Here is an 18,910-nt window from a genome sequence, read left to right as displayed (position 1 = left end):
ACAGCCTTTACTGTGCATCTCTGGACACATGTGTTTCTGGGTTAATCCCTTCTTCAGCAGAGAACAAATTGGTGGGGTGCTGGAAATGCTGCCATTAATCACCCGGTTTCAATACCTCTTCACTGGCATGCTGGTGCCTGCTCCAGAGCTCGTCAGCCCAGTAGCTCAAGGGAGCCTTTTTAAAGTCACAAACAGTTAGGAGCGCACCTGCCTAACATCCCAGCAATTAATCTGCCCCATTGCATCATGGTAGATGTAGTTTCTTCAAAAAACGAACTCCATTAATTTTTAAATATTTCACCTCTAAGTAGGTACAGCCTTTACTGTGCATCTCTGGACACATGTGTTTCTGGGTTAACCCCTTCTTCAGCAGAGAACAAATTTGCGGGGTGCTGGAAATGCTGCCATTAATCACCCGGTTTCAATACCTCTTCACTGGCATGCTGGTGCCTGCTCCAGAGCTCGTCAGCCCAGTAGCTCAAGGGAGCCTTTTTAAAGTCACAAACAGTTAGGAGCGCACCTGCCTAACATCCCAGCAATTAATCTGCCCCATTGCATCATGGTAGATGTAGTTTCTTCAAAAAACGAACTCCATTAATTTTTAAATATTTCACCTCTAAGTAGGTACAGCCTTTACTGTGCATCTCTGGACACATGTGTTTCTGGGTTAATCCCTTCTTCAGCAGAGAACAAATTTGCGGGGTGCTGGAAATGCTGCCATTAATCACCCGGTTTCAATACCTCTTCACTGGCATGCTGGTGCCTGCTCCAGAGCTCGTCAGCCCAGTAGCTCAAGGGAGCCTTTTTAAAGTCACAAACAGTTAGGAGCGCACCTGCCTAACATCCCAGCAATTAATCTGCCCCATTGCATCATGGTAGATGTAGTTTCTTCAAAAAACGAACTCCATTAATTTTTAAATATTTCACCTCTAAGTAGGTACAGCCTTTACTGTGCATCTCTGGACACATGTGTTTCTGGGTTAATCCCTTCTTCAGCAGAGAACAAATTTGCGGGGTGCTGGAAATGCTGCCATTAATCACCCGGTTTCAATACCTCTTCACTGGCATGCTGGTGCCTGCTCCAGAGCTCGTCAGCCCAGTAGCTCAAGGGAGCCTTTTTAAAGTCACAAACAGTTAGGAGCGCACCTGCCTAACATCCCAGCAATTAATCTGCCCCATTGCATCATGGTAGATGTAGTTTCTTCAAAAAACGAACTCCATTAATTTTTAAATATTTCACCTCTAAGTAGGTACAGCCTTTACTGTGCATCTCTGGACACATGTGTTTCTGGGTTAATCCCTTCTTCAGCAGAGAACAAATTGGTGGGGTGCTGGAAATGCTGCCATTAATCACCCGGTTTCAATACCTCTTCACTGGCATGCTGGTGCCTGCTCCAGAGCTCGTCAGCCCAGTAGCTCAAGGGAGCCTTTTTAAAGTCACAAACAGTTAGGAGCGCACCTGCCTAACATCCCAGCAATTAATCTGCCCCATTGCATCATGGTAGATGTAGTTTCTTCAAAAAACGAACTCCATTAATTTTTAAATATTTCACCTCTAAGTAGGTACAGCCTTTACTGTGCATCTCTGGACACATGTGTTTCTGGGTTAATCCCTTCTTCAGCAGAGAACAAATTTGCGGGGTGCTGGAAATGCTGCCATTAATCACCCGGTTTCAATACCTCTTCACTGGCATGCTGGTGCCTGCTCCAGAGCTCGTCAGCCCAGTAGCTCAAGGGAGCCTTTTTAAAGTCACAAACAGTTAGGAGCGCATCTGCCTACATTCCAGCAATTAATCTGCCCCATTGCATCATGGTAGATGTAGTTTCTTCAAAAAACGAACTCCATTAATTTTTAAATATTTCACCTCTAAGTAGGTACAGCCTTTACTGTGCATCTCTGGACACATGTGTTTCTGGGTTAATCCCTTCTTCAGCAGAGAACAAATTTGCGGGGTGCTGGAAATGCTGCCATTAATCACCCGGTTTCAATACCTCTTCACTGGCATGCTGGTGCCTGCTCCAGAGCTCGTCAGCCCAGTAGCTCAAGGGAGCCTTTTTAAAGTCACAAACAGTTAGGAGCGCACCTGCCTAACATCCCAGCAATTAATCTGCCCCATTGCATCATGGTAGATGTAGTTTCTTCAAAAAAACGAACTCCATTAATTTTTAAATATTTCACCTCTAAGTAGGTACAGCCTTTACTGTGCATCTCTGGACACATGTGTTTCTGGGTTAATCCCTTCTTCAGCAGAGAACAAATTTGCGGGGTGCTGGAAATGCTGCCATTAATCACCCGGTTTCAATACCTCTTCACTGGCTTGCTGGTGCCTGCTCCAGAGCTCGTCAGCCCAGTAGCTCAAGGGAGCCTTTTTAAAGTCACAAACAGTTAGGAGCGCACCTGCATAACATCCCAGCAATTAATCTGCCCCATTGCATCATGGTAGATGTAGTTTCTTCAAAAAACGAACTCCATTAATTTTTAAATATTTCACCTCTAAGTAGGTACAGCCTTTACTGTGCATCTCTGGACACATGTGTTTCTGGGTTAATCCCTTCTTCAGCAGAGAACAAATTTGCGGGGTGCTGGAAATGCTGCCATTAATCACCCGGTTTCAATACCTCTTCACTGGCATGCTGGTGCCTGCTCCAGAGCTCGTCAGCCCAGTAGCTCAAGGGAGCCTTTTTAAAGTCACAAACAGTTAGGAGCGCACCTGCCTAACATCCCAGCAATTAATCTGCCCCATTGCATCATGGTAGATGTAGTTTCTTCAAAAAACGAACTCCATTAATTTTAAAATATTTCACCTCTAAGTAGGTACAGCCTTTACTGTGCATCTCTGGACACATGTGTTTCTGGGTTAATCCCTTCTTCAGCAGAGAACAAATTTGCGGGGTGCTGGAAATGCTGCCATTAATCACCCGGTTTCAATACCTCTTCACTGGCATGCTGGTGCCTGCTCCAGAGCTCGTCAGCCCAGTAGCTCAAGGGAGCCTTTTTAAAGTCACAAACAGTTAGGAGCGCACCTGCCTAACATCCCAGCAATTAATCTGCCCCATTGCATCATGGTAGATGTAGTTTCTTCAAAAAACGAACTCCATTAATTTTTAAATATTTCACCTCTAAGTAGGTACAGCCTTTACTGTGCATCTCTGGACACATGTGTTTCTGGGTTAATCCCTTCTTCAGCAGAGAACAAATTTGCGGGGTGCTGGAAATGCTGCCATTAATCACCCGGTTTCAATACCTCTTCACTGGCATGCTGGTGCCTGCTCCAGAGCTCGTCAGCCCAGTAGCTCAAGGGAGCCTTTTTAAAGTCACAAACAGTTAGGAGCGCACCTGCCTAACATCCCAGCAATTAATCTGCCCCATTGCATCATGGTAGATGTAGTTTCTTCAAAAAACGAACTCCATTAATTTTTAAATATTTCACCTCTAAGTAGGTACAGCCTTTACTGTGCATCTCTGGACACATGTGTTTCTGGGTTAATCCCTTCTTCAGCAGAGAACAAATTTGCGGGGTGCTGGAAATGCTGCCATTAATCACCCGGTTTCAATACCTCTTCACTGGCATGCTGGTGCCTGCTCCAGAGCTCGTCAGCCCAGTAGCTCAAGGGAGCCTTTTTAAAGTCACAAACAGTTAGGAGCGCACCTGCCTAACATCCCAGCAATTAATCTGCCCCATTGCATCATGGTAGATGTAGTTTCTTCAAAAAACGAACTCCATTAATTTTTAAATATTTCACCTCTAAGTAGGTACAGCCTTTACTGTGCATCTCTGGACACATGTGTTTCTGGGTTAATCCCTTCTTCAGCAGAGAACAAATTTGCGGGGTGCTGGAAATGCTGCCATTAATCACCCGGTTTCAATACCTCTTCACTGGCATGCTGGTGCCTGCTCCAGAGCTCGTCAGCCCAGTAGCTCAAGGGAGCCTTTTTAAAGTCACAAACAGTTAGGAGCGCACCTGCCTAACATCCCAGCAATTAATCTGCCCCATTGCATCATGGTAGATGTAGTTTCTTCAAAAAACGAACTCCATTAATTTTTAAATATTTCACCTCTAAGTAGGTACAGCCTTTACTGTGCATCTCTGGACACATGTGTTTCTGGGTTAATCCCTTCTTCAGCAGAGAACAAATTTGCGGGGTGCTGGAAATGCTGCCATTAATCACCCGGTTTCAATACCTCTTCACTGGCATGCTGGTGCCTGCTCCAGAGCTCGTCAGCCCAGTAGCTCAAGGGAGCCTTTTTAAAGTCACAAACAGTTAGGAGCGCACCTGCCTAACATCCCAGCAATTAATCTGCCCCATTGCATCATGGTAGATGTAGTTTCTTCAAAAAACGAACTCCATTAATTTTTAAATATTTCACCTCTAAGTAGGTACAGCCTTTACTGTGCATCTCTGGACACATGTGTTTCTGGGTTAATCCCTTCTTCAGCAGAGAACAAATTTGCGGGGTGCTGGAAATGCTGCCATTAATCACCCGGTTTCAATACCTCTTCACTGGCATGCTGGTGCCTGCTCCAGAGCTCGTCAGCCCAGTAGCTCAAGGGAGCCTTTTTAAAGTCACAAACAGTTAGGAGCGCACCTGCCTAACATCCCAGCAATTAATCTGCCCCATTGCATCATGGTAGATGTAGTTTCTTCAAAAAACGAACTCCATTAATTTTTAAATATTTCACCTCTAAGTAGTACAGCCTTTACTGTGCATCTCTGGACACATGTGTTTCTGGGTTAATCCCTTCTTCAGCAGAGAACAAATTTGCGGGGTGCTGGAAATGCTGCCATTAATCACCCGGTTTCAATACCTCTTCACTGGCATGCTGGTGCCTGCTCCAGAGCTAGTCAGCCCAGTAGCTCAAGGGAGCCTTTTTAAAGTCACAAACAGTTAGGAGCGCACCTGCCTACATTCCAGCAATTAATCTGCCCCATTGCATCATGGTAGATGTAGTTTCTTCAAAAAACGAACTCCATTAATTTTTAAATATTTCACCTCTAAGTAGGTACAGCCTTTACTGTGCATCTCTGGACACATGTGTTTCTGGGTTAATCCCTTCTTCAGCAGAGAACAAATGTGCGGGGTGCTGGAAATGCTGCCATTAATCACCCGGTTTCAATACCTCTTCACTGGCATGCTGGTGCCTGCTCCAGAGCTCGTCAGCCCAGTAGCTCAAGGGAGCCTTTTTAAAGTCACAAACAGTTAGGAGCGCACCTGCCTAACATCCCAGCAATTAATCTGCCCAATTGCATCATGGTAGATGTAGTTTCTTCAAAAAAACGAACTCCATTAATTTTTAAATATTTCACCTCTAAGTAGGTACAGCCTTTACTGTGCATCTCTGGACACATGTGTTTCTGGGTTAATCCCTTCTTCAGCAGAGAACAAATTTGCGGGGTGCTGGAAATGCTGCCATTAATCACCCGGTTTCAATACCTCTTCACTGGCATGCTGGTGCCTGCTCCAGAGCTCGTCAGCCCAGTAGCTCAAGGGAGCCTTTTTAAAGTCACAAACAGTTAGGAGGGCACCTGCCTAACATCCCAGCAATTAATCTGCCCCATTGAATCATGGTAGATGTAGTTTCTTCAAAAAACGAACTCCATTAATTTTTAAATATTTCACCTCTAAGTAGGTACAGCCTTTACTGTGCATCTCTGGACACATGTGTTTCTGGGTTAATCCCTTCTTCAGCAGAGAACAAATTTGCGGGGTGCTGGAAATGCTGCCATTAATCACCTGGTTTCAATACCTCTTCACTGGCATGCTGGTGCCTGCTCCAGAGCTCGTCAGCCCAGTAGCTCAAGGGAGCCTTTTTAAAGTCACAAACAGTTAGGAGCGCACCTGCCTAACATCCCAGCAATTAATCTGCCCCATTGCATCATGGTAGATGTAGTTTCTTCAAAAAACGAACTCCATTAATTTTTAAATATTTCACCTCTAAGTAGGTACAGCCTTTACTGTGCATCTCTGGACACATGTGTTTCTGGGTTAACCCCTTCTTCAGCAGAGAACAAATTTGCGGGGTGCTGGAAATGCTGCCATTAATCACCCGGTTTCAATACCTCTTCACTGGCATGCTGGTGCCTGCTCCAGAGCTCGTCAGCCCAGTAGCTCAAGGGAGCCTTTTTAAAGTCACAAACAGTTAGGAGCGCACCTGCCTAACATCCCAGCAATTAATCTGCCCCATTGCATCATGGTAGATGTAGTTTCTTCAAAAAACGAACTCCATTAATTTTTAAATATTTCACCTCTAAGTAGGTACAGCCTTTACTGTGCATCTCTGGACACATGTGTTTCTGGGTTAATCCCTTCTTCAGCAGAGAACAAATTTGCGGGGTGCTGGAAATGCTGCCATTAATCACCCGGTTTCAATACCTCTTCACTGGCATGCTGGTGCCTGCTCCAGAGCTCGTCAGCCCAGTAGCTCAAGGGAGCCTTTTTAAAGTCACAAACAGTTAGGAGCGCACCTGCCTAACATCCCAGCAATTAATCTGCCCCATTGCATCATGGTAGATGTAGTTTCTTCAAAAAACGAACTCCATTAATTTTTAAATATTTCACCTCTAAGTAGGTACAGCCTTTACTGTGCATCTCTGGACACATGTGTTTCTGGGTTAATCCCTTCTTCAGCAGAGAACAAATTTGCGGGGTGCTGGAAATGCTGCCATTAATCACCCGGTTTCAATACCTCTTCACTGGCATGCTGGTGCCTGCTCCAGAGCTCGTCAGCCCAGTAGCTCAAGGGAGCCTTTTTAAAGTCACAAACAGTTAGGAGCGCACCTGCCTAACATCCCAGCAATTAATCTGCCCCATTGCATCATGGTAGATGTAGTTTCTTCAAAAAACGAACTCCATTAATTTTTAAATATTTCACCTCTAAGTAGGTACAGCCTTTACTGTGCATCTCTGGACACATGTGTTTCTGGGTTAATCCCTTCTTCAGCAGAGAACAAATTTGCGGGGTGCTGGAAATGCTGCCATTAATCACCCGGTTTCAATACCTCTTCACTGGCATGCTGGTGCCTGCTCCAGAGCTCGTCAGCCCAGTAGCTCAAGGGAGCCTTTTTAAAGTCACAAACAGTTAGGAGCGCACCTGCCTAACATCCCAGCAATTAATCTGCCCCATTGCATCATGGTAGATGTAGTTTCTTCAAAAAACGAACTCCATTAATTTTTAAATATTTCACCTCTAAGTAGGTACAGCCTTTACTGTGCATCTCTGGACACATGTGTTTCTGGGTTAATCCCTTCTTCAGCAGAGAACAAATATGCGGGGTGCTGGAAATGCTGCCATTAATCACCCGGTTTCAATACCTCTTCACTGGCATGCTGGTGCCTGCTCCAGAGCTCGTCAGCCCAGTAGCTCAAGGGAGCCTTTTTAAAGTCACAAACAGTTAGGAGCGCACCTGCCTAACATCCCAGTAATTAATCTGCCCCATTGCATCATGGTAGATGTAGTTTCTTCAAAAAACGAACTCCATTAATTTTTAAATATTTCACCTCTAAGTAGGTACAGCCTTTACTGTGCATCTCTGGACACATGTGTTTCTGGGTTAATCCCTTCTTCAGCAGAGAACAAATTTGCGGGGTGCTGGAAATGCTGCCATTAATCACCCGGTTTCAATACCTCTTCACTGGCATGCTGGTGCCTGCTCCAGAGCTCGTCAGCCCAGTAGCTCAAGGGAGCCTTTTTAAAGTCACAAACAGTTAGGAGCGCACCTGCCTAACATCCCAGCAATTAATCTGCCCCATTGCATCATGGTAGATGTAGTTTCTTCAAAAAACGAACTCCATTAATTTTTAAATATTTCACCTCTAAGTAGGTACAGCCTTTACTGTGCATCTCTGGACACATGTGTTTCTGGGTTAATCCCTTCTTCAGCAGAGAACAAATTGGTGGGGTGCTGGAAATGCTGCCATTAATCACCCGGTTTCAATACCTCTTCACTGGCATGCTGGTGCCTGCTCCAGAGCTCGTCAGCCCAGTAGCTCAAGGGAGCCTTTTTAAAGTCACAAACAGTTAGGAGCGCACCTGCCTAACATCCCAGCAATTAATCTGCCCCATTGCATCATGGTAGATGTAGTTTCTTCAAAAAACGAACTCCATTAATTTTTAAATATTTCACCTCTAAGTAGGTACAGCCTTTACTGTGCATCTCTGGACACATGTGTTTCTGGGTTAATCCCTTCTTCAGCAGAGAACAAATTTGCGGGGTGCTGGAAATGCTGCCATTAATCACCCGGTTTCAATACCTCTTCACTGGCATGCTGGTGCCTGCTCCAGAGCTCGTCAGCCCAGTAGCTCAAGGGAGCCTTTTTAAAGTCACAAACAGTTAGGAGCGCACCTGCCTAACATCCCAGCAATTAATCTGCCCCATTGCATCATGGTAGATGTAGTTTCTTCAAAAAACGAACTCCATTAATTTTTAAATATTTCACCTCTAAGTAGGTACAGCCTTTACTGTGCATCTCTGGACACATGTGTTTCTGGGTTAATCCCTTCTTCAGCAGAGAACAAATTTGCGGGGTGCTGGAAATGCTGCCATTAATCACCGGGTTTCAATACCTCTTCACTGGAATGCTGGTGCCTGCTCCAGAGCTCGTCAGCCCAGTAGCTCAAGGGAGCCTTTTTAAAGTCACAAACAGTTAGGAGCGCACCTGCCTAACATCCCAGCAATTAATCTGCCCCATTGCATCATGGTAGATGTAGTTTCTTCAAAAAACGAACTCCATTAATTTTTAAATATTTCACCTCTAAGTAGGTACAGCCTTTACTGTGCATCTCTGGACACATGTGTTTCTGGGTTAATCCCTTCTTCAGCAGAGAACAAATTTGCGGGGTGCTGGAAATGCTGCCATTAATCACCGGGTTTCAATACCTCTTCACTGGCATGCTGGTGCCTGCTCCAGAGCTCGTCAGCCCAGTAGCTCAAGGGAGCCTTTTTAAAGTCACAAACAGTTAGGAGCGCACCTGCCTAACATCCCAGCAATTAATCTGCCCCATTGCATCATGGTAGATGTAGTTTCTTCAAAAAACGAACTCCATTAATTTTTAAATATTTCACCTCTAAGTAAGTACAGCCTTTACTGTGCATCTCTGGACACATGTGTTTCTGGGTTAATCCCTTCTTCAGCAGAGAACAAATTTGCGGGGTGCTGGAAATGCTGCCATTAATCACCCGGTTTCAATACCTCTTCACTGGCATGCTGGTGCCTGCTCCAGAGCTCGTCAGCCCAGTAGCTCAAGGGAGCCTTTTTAAAGTCACAAACAGTTAGGAGCGCACCTGCCTAACATCCCAGCAATTAATCTGCCCCATTGCATCATGGTAGATGTAGTTTCTTCAAAAAACGAACTCCATTAATTTTTAAATATGTCACCTCTAAGTAGGTACAGCCTTTACTGTGCATCTCTGGACACATGTGTTTCTGGGTTAATCCCTTCTTCAGCAGAGAACAAATTTGCGGGGTGCTGGAAATGCTGCCATTAATCACCCGGTTTCAATACCTCTTCACTGGCATGCTGGTGCCTGCTCCAGAGCTCGTCAGCCCAGTAGCTCAAGGGAGCCTTTTTAAAGTCACAAACAGTTAGGAGCGCACCTGCCTAACATCCCAGCAATTAATCTGCCCCATTGCATCATGGTAGATGTAGTTTCTTCAAAAAACGAACTCCATTAATTTTTAAATATTTCACCTCTAAGTAGGTACAGCCTTTACTGTGCATCTCTGGACACATGTGTTTCTGGGTTAATCCCTTCTTCAGCAGAGAACAAATTTGCGGGGTGCTGGAAATGCTGCCATTAATCACCCGGTTTCAATACCTCTTCACTGGCATGCTGGTGCCTGCTCCAGAGCTCGTCAGCCCAGTAGCTCAAGGGAGCCTTTTTAAAGTCACAAACAGTTAGGAGCGCACCTGCCTAACATCCCAGCAATTAATCTGCCCCATTGCATCATGGTAGATGTAGTTTCTTCAAAAAACGAACTCCATTAATTTTTAAATATTTCACCTCTAAGTAGGTACAGCCTTTACTGTGCATCTCTGGACACATGTGTTTCTGGGTTAATCCCTTCTTCAGCAGAGAACAAATTTGCGGGGTGCTGGAAATGTTGCCATTAATCACCCGGTTTCAATACCTCTTCACTGGCATGCTGGTGCCTGCTCCAGAGCTCGTCAGCCCAGTAGCTCAAGGGAGCCTTTTTAAAGTCACAAACAGTTAGGAGCGCACCTGCCTAACATCGCAGCAATTAATCTGCCCCATTGCATCATGGTAGATGTAGTTTCTTCAAAAAACGAACTCCATTAATTTTTAAATATGTCACCTCTAAGTAGGTACAGCCTTTACTGTGCATCTCTGGACACATGTGTTTCTGGGTTAATCCCTTCTTCAGCAGAGAACAAATTTGCGGGGTGCTGGAAATGCTGCCATTAATCACCCGGTTTCAATACCTCTTCACTGGCATGCTGGTGCCTGCTCCAGAGCTCGTCAGCCCAGTAGCTCAAGGGAGCCTTTTTAAAGTCACAAACAGTTAGGAGCGCACCTGCCTAACATCCCAGCAATTAATCTGCCCCATTGCATCATGGTAGATGTAGTTTCTTCAAAAAACGAACTCCATTAATTTTTAAATATTTCACCTCTAAGTAGGTACAGCCTTTACTGTGCATCTCTGGACACATGTGTTTCTGGGTTAATCCCTTCTTCAGCAGAGAACAAATTTGCGGGGTGCTGGAAATGCTGCCATTAATCACCCGGTTTCAATACCTCTTCACTGGCATGCTGGTGCCTGCTCCAGAGCTCGTCAGCCCAGTAGCTCAAGGGAGCCTTTTTAAAGTCACAAACAGTTAGGAGTGCACCTGCCTAACATCCCAGCAATTAATCTGCCCCATTGCATCATGGTAGATGTAGTTTCTTCAAAAAACGAACTCCATTAATTTTTAAATATTTCACCTCTAAGTAGGTACAGCCTTTACTGTGCATCTCTGGACACATGTGTTTCTGGGTTAATCCCTTCTTCAGCAGAGAACAAATTTGCGGGGTGCTGGAAATGCTGCCATTAATCACCCGGTTTCAATACCTCTTCACTGGCATGCTGGTGCCTGCTCCAGAGCTCGTCAGCCCAGTAGCTCAAGGGAGCCTTTTTAAAGTCACAAACAGTTAGGAGCGCACCTGCCTAACATCCCAGCAATTAATCTGCCCCATTGCATCATGGTAGATGTAGTTTCTTCAAAAAACGAACTCCATTAATTTTTAAATATTTCACCTCTAAGTAGGTACAGCCTTTACTGTGCATCTCTGGACACATGTGTTTCTGGGTTAATCCCTTCTTCAGCAGAGAACAAATTTGCGGGGTGCTGGAAATGCTGCCATTAATCACCCGGTTTCAATACCTCTTCACTGGAATGCTGGTGCCTGCTCCAGAGCTCGTCAGCCCAGTAGCTCAAGGGAGCCTTTTTAAAGTCACAAACAGTTAGGAGCGCACCTGCCTAACATCCCAGCAATTAATCTGCCCCATTGCATCATGGTAGATGTAGTTTCTTCAAAAAACGAACTCCATTAATTTTTAAATATTTCACCTCTAAGTAAGTACAGCCTTTACTGTGCATCTCTGGACACATGTGTTTCTGGGTTAATCCCTTCTTCAGCAGAGAACAAATTTGCGGGGTGCTGGAAATGCTGCCATTAATCACCCGGTTTCAATACCTCTTCACTGGCATGCTGGTGCCTGCTCCAGAGCTCGTCAGCCCAGTAGCTCAAGGGAGCCTTTTTAAAGTCACAAACAGTTAGGAGCGCACCTGCCTAACATCCCAGCAATTAATCTGCCCCATTGCATCATGGTAGATGTAGTTTCTTCAAAAAACGAACTCCATTAATTTTTAAATATGTCACCTCTAAGTAGGTACAGCCTTTACTGTGCATCTCTGGACACATGTGTTTCTGGGTTAATCCCTTCTTCAGCAGAGAACAAATTTGCGGGGTGCTGGAAATGCTGCCATTAATCACCCGGTTTCAATACCTCTTCACTGGCATGCTGGTGCCTGCTCCAGAGCTCGTCAGCCCAGTAGCTCAAGGGAGCCTTTTTAAAGTCACAAACAGTTAGGAGCGCACCTGCCTAACATCCCAGCAATTAATCTGCCCCATTGCATCATGGTAGATGTAGTTTCTTCAAAAAACGAACTCCATTAATTTTTAAATATTTCACCTCTAAGTAGGTACAGCCTTTACTGTGCATCTCTGGACACATGTGTTTCTGGGTTAATCCCTTCTTCAGCAGAGAACAAATTTGCGGGGTGCTGGAAATGCTGCCATTAATCACCCGGTTTCAATACCTCTTCACTGGCATGCTGGTGCCTGCTCCAGAGCTCGTCAGCCCAGTAGCTCAAGGGAGCCTTTTTAAAGTCACAAACAGTTAGGAGCGCACCTGCCTAACATCCCAGCAATTAATCTGCCCCATTGCATCATGGTAGATGTAGTTTCTTCAAAAAACGAACTCCATTAATTTTTAAATATTTCACCTCTAAGTAGGTACAGCCTTTACTGTGCATCTCTGGACACATGTGTTTCTGGGTTAATCCCTTCTTCAGCAGAGAACAAATTTGCGGGGTGCTGGAAATGCTGCCATTAATCACCCGGTTTCAATACCTCTTCACTGGCATGCTGGTGCCTGCTCCAGAGCTCGTCAGCCCAGTAGCTCAAGGGAGCCTTTTTAAAGTCACAAACAGTTAGGAGCGCACCTGCCTAACATCCCAGCAATTAATCTGCCCCATTGCATCATGGTAGATGTAGTTTCTTCAAAAAACGAACTCCATTAATTTTTAAATATTTCACCTCTAGGTAGGTAATGACTGCATTTATCATGATGCTTTGGGGCTATTCGAGCTGAAATGTAAGACAGGGTGCTCCCTTTTTGGATTGTGTATTTAACGGCTCCCGTGAGCCTTTGAGCTGACGAGCTCTGGTGAAGCACCTGTGCGCCTACTGAGTGGTACAAAAACCTGAGAATACGTTTAGGCGGCATTTCAAGCAACCCCGTCTGCCACACTTTGCTCTCCGCTGATGACGGCCGAAAGCCAGAAACACGTGTCCGGAGATACAGCATTCGTCGCACCAACTTATGGTGAAAAACTTTCTACAACATTACAGCACTTGCTGCACCCATTTATGGTGAAAGACTTTTTGAAATATTATTTGAATTAATTCTAATGACTGCATTTATCATGATGCTTTGGGGCTATTCGAGCTGAAATGCAAGACAGGGTGCTCCCTTTTTGGATTGTGTATTTAACGGCTCCCGTGAGCCTTTGAGCTGACGAGCTCTGGTGAAGCACCTGTGCGCCTACTGAGTGGTACAAAAACCTGAGAATACGTTTAGGCGGCATTTCAAGCAACCCCGTCTGCCACACTTTGCTCTCCACTGATGACGGCCGAAAGCCAGAAACACGTGTCCGGAGATACAGCATTCGTCGCACCAACTTATGGTGAAAAACTTTCTACAACATTACAGCACTTGCTGCACCCATTTATGGTGAAAGACTTTTTGAAATATTATTTGAATTCATTCTAATGACTGCATTTATCATGATGCTTTGGGGCTATTCGAGCTGAAATGTAAGACAGGGTGCTCCCTTTTTGGATTGTGTATTTAACGGCTCCCGTGAGCCTTTGAGCTGACGAGCTCTGGTGAAGCACCTGTGCGCCTACTGAGTGGTACAAAAACCTGAGAATACGTTTAGGCGGCATTTAAAGCAACCCCGTCTGCCACACTTTGCTCTCCGCTGATGACGGCCGAAAGCCAGAAACACGTGTCCGGAGATACAGCATTCGTCGCACCAACTTATGGTGAAAAACTTTCTTCAACATTACAGCACTTGCTGCACCCATTTATGGTGAAAGACTTTTTGAAATATTATTTGAATTCATTCTAATGACTGCATTTATCATGATGCTTTGGGGCTATTCGAGCTGAAATGTAAGACAGGGTGCTCCCTTTTTGGATTGTGTAACTCACTCAGAGTGTCTGTTTATATTACGAAATACATCACTGCTCTTCACAAGACCCTTAGAATGACAGTCAGAGAATCCAATGACAGAATCTCATGAAAAAACTTTCATTTATACTGTGGCGGCCTATAGGGTCTGCCACTTGATTATCTGTCTCCACAGTCAACCTAGCTAAGTCAGAAGGAGATTTGCTGTGGTGTAGGCAATGCTGTATCTTTCACACCATGTGTGTACAATGGGCCAACAAAAAAGAGTGCCTGTGGTAGCCCAAGCAGTAATCAGTGCTGAACCTACAGAAGGGCAGGACTTTAGAAGCCAGAGTAAAAATGTGTTATTTGGATACAAGATCAACCCAAGAGTTGGGGACAGCAGGGTATGAATCCAGAGAAGATATATTTAAGTGCATTATACGCATTAATCTGTGTTTTTATGCATGTGCCTTCATTTATATATGTGCCTATGTGAATGAGACATTGTGTCCCTTCCTAATAACAGTGTCACTCTTGGAAGCTATGCCTGGTGACAAGGACCACATAAAGGTATATGCTACCTCTCGTCATAAGGGGGTCATCTCTGGCACAATTGTTTCCATTAATGGAATAATCATGCCAGTGGCATAGTAATATTCGTTCTTAACAATGCCGGGTGTTCTTGATATAGTTGCGGGATACCGACATTAGTCATTGCATGTTAGGATCATGCCTAGCCTACTTTTAGCCACCCGTGACATATTGGTGCCCTCCTTCTTATAATAATGGCCATTACTGGTGTTTTATGGGCATCTTGACCACAATGATGTCCATCCCTGGCTCAATTGTAGCCCTGGCATAAGGGCGGTCATTTGTCACATATTACAGCCATCCCTAGTATTAAAGTGAGCACCCACTGCCCATGATTGTAATACCTCGGCATTTGAACTAAAATCAGTTCATGTGATGCATTTGTACAAGTGAAAACTCAATGAAAATGACTAACAGATGAATGGAGACTGTGTATTTCCTAAAACGTTTTTCTGGAAAACTGAGGGCCATATTTCTACTTTTTGTTGCAAAACTGCGCTAACGCAGTTTTGCGTCAAAAAATATAACGTGGGCTAACGCCATTTCTTAGCACCACCTGTTCATCAAATTTATAATTTGACGCACGGTGGCACTAAGAACTGGTTAGAGTAAAAAAAAAATATGCTAACCATTGCGCCGCTTCGTAAAGCAAAATGACGTTAATGCAGGAAAAATGACTCTATTCCAGTTTGCGACACGGAAAACATCGCAAACTGGATATGTGACATTTTTCCCCGCAATAGCATCAAAAAGCGAAGCAAACGCAGAAAACAGTGCTAAGGAGCCCCAAAATGGATCCCAGAAGCCAGGAGAGACCCCAGGGAGACCTCAATCTACTAGGAACCAGCCAGGAGGACACAGACAAGACCCATGGGAGAGACAAGATGAAACAGAAGTGTCGTTTCAGCGCAAAGGAGCATGAAATACTGGTCAGAGAGGTGACGGAGCACCAGCATCAACTCTTCTTCACCTCTAATTTGCTAATTGGGAGTAAAGGCAATTAGGCAACAAATTGTGGACAAGATAAACAGTGTGGCAGAGGTCAGGAGACCTGTCACCGAGTGTAAGAAACGCTGGCATGACTGCAAGCGCAGGGCAAAGAAGAAAATGGCAAGAAACAGGAAGGCACACTGCAGACTGGAGGTGGGAGTCCAGCACCGCAGGAGGCCCTGGACGAGGTGGAGGAGATAGTTGCAGGACAGGACAGTGCAGACTTTCAGGAAACAACACTAATGCAGGGTAAGTTGCATGGGCGAAAAAAATGCCTAACTGTCAAGCGCAAGAAGGGGGAGGTACATACCTACTACACAATGCATGTCAGCCATGAAAATCAGGCTTTGGAAAGGGTAAAGGGGCACGGCACGGGTGCATGGCCTGCGCAGGGGCATCCAGGGACACAGCACAACACAACACCAACAACCTTTGCATGGGGGTACACCACCATGCCAAGGCTGCTGGAAAGGCAAAGCCAGTCCAAAAGGGTAGGGTAGAATGTAAAACTGGGTTGCTGTCACAGGATAGCTGGTATTGTCAGAATGTGAACTAGGGAACAATGCCCAGTCTCAGGCCATTGCCTCAAGTAGCATTTACCATTGACAACATTTGACACTACTACCTGTGCTGTGTGTGCTGGTCAATTAGGAAATGGCAGTTAGGTGCCCATGGCACAAACACACTCAAAGTGAGGGTTCTGGATGACTGTGTGATCAATCTCCTTCAATTCCTATCCAAGTGCAACTCCTGTCAAATTCTCATGTCCATAGGCTCAATAAACATTAGGCACTGTCACTTACATTATGAAGTACACAGCAGTAATCTCATACCCATGCTGCCCATTCCAGGGTCTTCCCCATGCCTGTGTTACAAGAACAGCAATGCAACCTTGCAACATCTCAACTGTCATACTGCTAAGACAACAGCATTGAGGGGGAGGACATATGTGTGTAGCTAGTGAAACACACCCGCACATTCATAAGAGGAAATGGAACTCTGCCAGGCCCATCAGTGCAATGCAGTGTAGAACAAATACGCAAACATCAACATGACAGACTACCAATGCTGACACCTGTATAGTTTCAAGCCAATGCAATACATGATATGTGCTAGGTCTCAGCAATATATTTTTGTGTATGTGAAATATCACAGACTGGGTCAGGGCCATATTGTTATGAGTGGTGCATGTGGCATCAGAACACCAACAAGCATTGCAAGGCCTCACCATGCTAATGGTAGCAGAGGGAGGGTTGAGTAGGGCAAGAAGGTGGTAAGACACAATACGGACAGAACCTACACATATAGGATGTGATGCAGACAATTTCCAAAAGTGCCCGCACTACATGTGACATGCAGGTGGGGCATAGGCCTGTGAGAATGCAAATATTAATGACAGGAACAATGAACGGTAGCCCAGATTACAGTGTTCCACTAATAGAAAGTCAGTGACGTCACATTACAACTGCCACAACAAAGACACAATAATTGTACAATATCTCATTGCAGAGGACGATGGCTGTCCTGTGGATCTGCCTGCCCTGGACTACCCTGATGACATGGATGACGAGCTGACAACCATCAGCCAGGAAATCCTCAAAGATGTCCTGGGAAACCTCCAGACCCCACCTCCAGTCGCAAAGAGGAGCACAGATGTAGCAGACATCCCAGAGGACCCACCCACCACCCCAATAGTATGACCTGCCAGCTCCAACACAGCTGAGGACTCTGATGACACTGGGACCACCTTTGAGAAAACAGTTGTGGGAGTACAGAGGGAGCTGGCCAATGAGGTGTGGGTGGGGATGCAAAATATGGCAGGCAGCCTTGAGGGGATGCGCATGTGCATGATGACATCCATAGAACAGTCAGCAACCATGCAAGTCCAACAATCACTACTGCAAGGACTACAACAGTGTGTGAGGGACCTCAACACTACAGTGAGGGAGTTGCCACAACACCTGGCCTCCCAAACCTTTCACTGCATGACAACAATCAGGACTCCCTCAGGGCACACATGGCTGCTGACCACAAGGATGTTGCTGCCATACTCAATAACCAGCAGCTCCTCCTTGCTGTAGTTATGCCCTTAATAGTACCACAGTTAGCAGCTACCGGTAATTCAGAGTACATGTCTCCAAACACTGAAGTGTGTGTTGCCCCCTTAAACCTACCACCACCACCACCAAGGGCAGAGGAGACGACACACACATCAGAGGATGAAGACGTGGAACAGATCACCTTCACACGTAGGAGTACCCGATAGCACCAGCCCATGCCACATGGGCACTGTTTTTCCTTTGTCCTTTGCTTGACAACATGCCAGTCTTGCTACAGTTGGTGACATGCACTCTTCTCCGACACACTGTTAACCTTACCACTATGGAATGCAATTGTCTCTCACTACCCAATTGGCAATTCATGTTCCTCTGCACTGAATGACACTCCATTGCACCATGTCCAGTGACATGCCCCTCAACATTGCACTTGTGTTGCGTCACAATAGAATGCGTCACACCAATGGACTTACAAACCTGGACTATGTAAATATTGCACTAGAGGCACTTTAAAATAAACAGCACCTACACAACCACTTTGTCTCTGTGTAATGTAACAAATCTACTGTGCTGGAGATTTGTGATGCATGTAACATGTCAATGGCCACAGAATGTCAATACAAGAACATCAGGCTGCAGGCAGACGTCCAACTCAGGACCCAAACGTTGACAGCTTAAAAAGTACACCTACCTGTCCAATACATGGGAACCATAGTCACCTTCAGTCGTGGGTACAATGAATGGCAGATGCATACATTTATGACTCAAACTGAGTTTGCGTCACTTTTCATATTTTAACATGCATGCAGCCTATATCTAGACAAAGATAGGATAGCATGGCCTGCAGTGTGTGTACTATTGTTTGGCCACACGTGGTAGACCATGCAACTGCAGCCCACATAACTAATATCTTTGTGCAGGATTTGCTTTTTTAACTGATGCAACAGCAGCGTAAACTTAGGTAATTATAATGGAATTTGTAAGTTTGCACAGATGTTGCGTCAATAGAGGACAGCAAGGCTACGCTACAAATATATACATCATGGCCTGTGTGTTATGTGTGGGATTTGACTGTTACAACTAATTGTGTGCTTCAGTTGGAACAGCATTGTAGGAAGTTGGCTCTGTATATACTATTTCAAAGTAAGAAATAGTGTGCACAGAGTCCAAGGGTTCCCCTTAGAGGTAAGATAGTGGCAAAAAGAGATAATTCTAATGCTCTATTTTGTGGTAGTGTGGTCAAGCAGTAGGCTTATCAGAGGGTAGTGTTAAGCATTTGTTGTACCCACACAGGCAATGAATGAGGAACA

The sequence above is a fragment of the Pleurodeles waltl genome, chromosome 12 (assembly GCF_031143425.1).
Source record: "Pleurodeles waltl isolate 20211129_DDA chromosome 12, aPleWal1.hap1.20221129, whole genome shotgun sequence".
Lineage (NCBI taxonomy): Eukaryota > Metazoa > Chordata > Amphibia > Caudata > Salamandridae > Pleurodeles > Pleurodeles waltl.
The sequence above is the reverse complement of the archived record's forward strand: the minus strand, read 5'-3'. Positions refer to the sequence as shown.